General features: G+C 50.6%; 1 protein-coding gene across 4 annotated transcripts in view; it reads right to left on the bottom strand.

The window, feature by feature from the left end:
• LOC129831672 (neuronal-specific septin-3-like) overlaps positions 1 to 5,000 on the bottom strand; it is a 201,696-nt gene that overhangs the window by 34,981 nt on the left and 161,715 nt on the right. The window lies entirely within an intron of this gene.

The raw sequence follows: 5,000 nt of genomic DNA, 5'->3' as shown, positions 1-5,000 counted from the left end.
TGGGTCCCCAGAGCAGGGTGAAGAAGCACTTACCCAGGGGGTATAAGGATGACTTTACAACTGTTACTGGGTCAGATATCTTCTCTAGATCTGTGGCCTCAGAGGGAACCATCTATCCCAGGGGGTATAAGGATGACTTAACAACTGGTTCTGGGTCAGATATCTTCTCTAGATCTGTGGCCTCAGAGGGAACCATCTATCCCAGGGGGTATAAGGATGACTTTACAACTGTTACTGGGTCAGATATCTTCTCTAGATCTGTGGCCTCAGAGGGAACCATCTATCCCAGGGGGTATAAGGATGACTTAACAACTGGTTCTGGGTCAGATATCTTCTCTAGATCTGTGGCCTCAGAGGGAACCATCTATCCCAGGGGGTATAAGGATGACTTAACAACTGGTTCTGGGTCAGATATCTTCTCTAGATCTGTGGCCTCAGAGGGAACCATCTATCCCAGGGGGTATAAGGATGACTTTACAACTGTTTCTGGGTCAGGTATCTTCTCTAGATCTGTGGCCTCAGAGGGAACCATCTATCCCAGGGGGTATAAGGATGAGTTAACAACTGTTTCTGGGTCAGGTATCTTCTCTAGATCTGTGGTCTTAAAAGGGAACCATTCTGTTGAAAATAGCACAGAGATAACACAAGGTACTAAAGCTAGCCACAGGCCTAACCCAAACCTCCACACCTAACCCCATCTCCCATCAGTGTCTCGGTCCCAGGTGAGTGGGCGGCTGTCTAGACACGGTTCTCTCCAGAGTCCCACCCCCGGCGTAGTGTCCTACAAGGGGGTGGACCAACGGCCATACTCATAAAGCATTTCAGCTGATCTAGGATCAGCCCCCCACTCCATGTAATCTGATTCATTATGATCTAGGATCAGCCCCCCACTCCATGTAATCTGATTCATTATAATCTAGGATCAGGTCCCACCTCTCCATGTAATCTGATTCATTATAATCTAGGATCAGGTCCCACCTCTCCATGTAATCTGATGCATTATGATCTAGGATCAGGTCCCACCTCTCCATGTAATCTGATTCATTATAATCTAGGATCAGGTCCCACCTCTCCATGTAATCTGATTCATTATGATCTAGGATCAGGTCCCCTCTCCATGTAATCTGATTCATTATGATCTAGGATCAGGTCCTCCTCTCCATGTAATCTGATTTATTATGATCTTAAAGGCTAAACTGATCCTAGATCAGCTCTCCTACTCTGAGATGCTTTGTGGGTCCAGACCCAGGACTTTGGCATGGCAAGACACCTCTAAAACAGATGGATAGTGATAGAGTGGGTGGTTGAAGACTGGTAAAGGTATTGGCTATGTCTTAGTTAGAGAGTGTCCAGTATCATGCATTAAGCAGGTGTTAGCTGGCTAGCACTCTGACAGTGGGCTACATCTACCTAGCTAACACTCTGACAGTGGGCTACATCTACCTAGCTAACACTCTGGCAGTGGGCTACATCTACCTAGCTAACACTCTGGTAGTGGGCTACATCTACCTAGCTAACACTCTGGCAGTGGGCTACATCTACCTAGCTAATACTCTGGCAGTGGGCTACATCTACCTAGCTAACACTCTGGTAGTGGGCTACATCTACCTAGCTAACACTCTGGCAGTGGGCTACATCTACCTAGCTAACACTCTGGCAGTGGGCTACATCTACCTAGCTAACACTCTGGTAGTGGGCTACATCTACCTAGCTAACACTCTGGCAGTGGGCTACATCTACCTAGCTAACACTCTGGTAGTGGGCTACATCTACCTAGCTAACACTCTGACAGTGGGCTACATCTACCTAGCTAACACTCTGGCAGTGGGCTACATCTACCTAGCTAACACTCTGGTAGTGGGCTACATCTACCTAGCTAACACTCTGGCAGTGGGCTACATCTACCTAGCTAACACTCTGGTAGTGGGCTACATCTACCTAGCTAACACTCTGACAGTGGGCTACATCTACCTAGCTAGCACTCTGGTAGTGGGCTACATCTACCTAGCTAACACTCTGGTAGTGGGCTACATCTACATAGCTAACACTCTGGTAGTGGGCTACATCTACCTAGCTAACACTCTGACAGTGGGCTACATCTACCTAGCTAACACTCTGACAGTGGGCTACATCTACCTAGCTAGCACTCTGGCAGTGGGCTACATCTACCTAGCTAACACTCTGTGAGTGTGAGTGTGTGTGTGTGTGTGTGTGTGTGTGTGTGTGTGTGTGTGTGTGTGTGTGTGTGTGTGTGTGTGTGTGTGTGTGTGTGTGTTTGTTGTGGGGGGGACATACCATCTGACCTATCTACTAAAACTCACACACACACACACACACACAAAACACACAATCCCCAGGCGAGCTAGCACCATGTTAAACACACACCCACACACTCAGACGCACGCACACACACCACAGTGGAACTAACACAAGGTTACCATTGCTAGTCCATAATATTCCATTGAGCAGCAGCAGCAGCCCTGGTTCTGAACATGGCTGGTGGAGAGACCAGGAAGGCCAGTCCTGGTTCTGAACATGGCTGGTGGAGAGACCAGGAAGGTCAGCCCTGGTTCTGAACATGGCTGGTGGAGAGACCAGGAAGGTCAGCCCTGGTTCTGAACATGGCTGGTGGAGAGACCAGGAAGGTCAGCCCTGGTTCTGAACATGGCTGGTGGAGAGACCAGGAAGGTCAGCCCTGGTTCTTAACATGGCTGGTGGAGAGACCAGGGAGGTCAGCCCTGGTTCTGAACATGGCTGGTGGAGAGACCAGGGAGGTCAGCCCTGGTTCTGAACATGGCTGGTGGAGAGACCAGGGAGGTCAGCCCTGGTTCTGAACATGGCTGGTGGAGAGACCAGGAAGGTCAGCCCTGGTTCTGAACATGGCTGGTGGAGAGACCAGGGAGGCCAGCCCTGGTTCTGAACATGGCTGGTGGAGAGACCAGGAAGGTCAGCCCTGGTTCTGAACATGGCTGGTGGAGAGACCAGGGAGGCCAGCCCTGGTTCTGAACATGGCTGGTGGAGAGACCAGAGAGGCCAGCCCTGGTTCTGAACATGGCTGATGGAGAGACCAGGGAAGTCAGCCGTGTTCTGAGTGGAACTGATGAAATACAAACTGGGATTCTCATAGGTCATGTTTGAAGTGCGCACAAACAGGAAGTAGGAAAGGAGAGACCGTGGTGACTCAACGACTACATGGTTAGACTGTACACTACAGGAACCAGCATCATTCCAGAGAGAACACAACCCCCTATACTCAAGGACTACGTGGTAAGACCCCCCCCCCTCCCCCCCCACACACACACACCTCCACAATGAAACACTGAAACAGGTGTAGCAGCAACAGTAACTGCAGAACTGAACAGTCAGTTAGTAGTTTAGCGACTTGACCTTTGACCCTGCTAGTCACAACACTACTTACACAAACTTGGCCTTTTAGGCTAACTTTGTCATCTGATGTCAACGCTGCTCCACTATCCTGACTGGAGCTAAAGACCCTTCACTCTGCTCACCGTACATCTAGCCTGTCCAAGACAGAGCGGCCATTGTGGCCCAAGATTGGTCTAGAGGGTCTAAGCTGCTGCTTCCAGAACACACATACTGCTGCAGAATGGGTTGGATCCTGGCCCACTGCTATTGCAACACTCTCTACCTGGCCCACTGCTATTACAACACACTCTACCTGGCCCCTGCTATTACAACACACTCTACCTGGCCCACTGCTATTACAACACACTCTACCTGGCCCACTGCTATTGCAACACACTCTACCTGGCACACTGCTATTGCAACACACTCTGCCTGGCCCACTGCTATTACAACACACTCTACCTGGCGCACTGCTATTACAACACACTCTACCTGGCCCACTGCTATTACAACACACTCTACCTGGCCCACTGCTATTACAACACACTCTACCTGGCCCACTGCTATTACAACACACTCTACCTGTCCCACTGCTATTACAACACACTCTACCTGTCCCACCGCTATTACAACACACTCTACCTGGCCCACTGCTATTACAACACACTCTACCTGGCCCACTGCTATTACAACACACTCAACCTGGCCCACTGCTATTACAACACACTCTACCTGGCCCACTGCTATCACAACACACTCTACCTGGCCCACTGCTATTACAACACACTCTACCTGGCCCACTGCTATTACAACACTCTCTACCTGGCCCACTGCTATTGCAACACACTCTACCTGGCCCACTGCTATTACAACTCACTCTGCCTGGCCCACTGCTATTACAACACACTCTACCTGGCCCACTGCTATTACAAAACACTCTACCTGGCCCCTGCTATTACAACACACTCTACCTGGCCCACTGCTATTGCAACACACTCTACCTGGCCCACTGCTATTACAACACACTCTGCCTGGCCCACTGCTATTACAACACACTCTACCTGGCCCACTGCTATTACAACACACTCTGCCTGGCCCACTGCTATTACAACACACTCTACCTGGCCCACTGCTATTACAACACACTCTACCTGGCCCACTGCTATTACAACACACTCTACCTGGCCCACTGCTATTACAACACACTCTGCCTGGCCCACTGCTATTACAACACACTCTGCCTGGCCCACTGCTATTACAACACACTCTGCCTGGCCCACTGCTATTACAACACACTCTACCTGGCCCACTGCTATCGCAACACACTCTACCTGGCCCACTGCTATTACAACACACTCTACCTGGCCCACTGCTATTACAACACACTCTACCTGGCCCACTGCTATTACAACACACTCTACCTGGCCCACTGCTATTACAACACACTCTACAGACATCAGCCTCCAGACATAATGATCTTGGGGCGGCAGGTAGCCTAGTGGGGGGCAGCAGGTAGCCTAGTGGGGGGCGGCAGGTAGCCTAGTGGGGGGCGGCAGGTAGCCTAGTGGGGGGCGGCAGGTTCTACCTGGGATTCTCCTCAGCTGGTTCTACCTGGGATTCTCCTCAGCTGGTTC

The sequence above is a fragment of the Salvelinus fontinalis genome, chromosome 2 (genome assembly GCF_029448725.1).
Source record: "Salvelinus fontinalis isolate EN_2023a chromosome 2, ASM2944872v1, whole genome shotgun sequence".
In the NCBI taxonomy this organism is placed as follows: Eukaryota; Metazoa; Chordata; class Actinopteri; order Salmoniformes; family Salmonidae; genus Salvelinus; species Salvelinus fontinalis.
The sequence above is the reverse complement of the archived record's forward strand: the minus strand, read 5'-3'. Positions and strand labels throughout refer to the sequence as shown.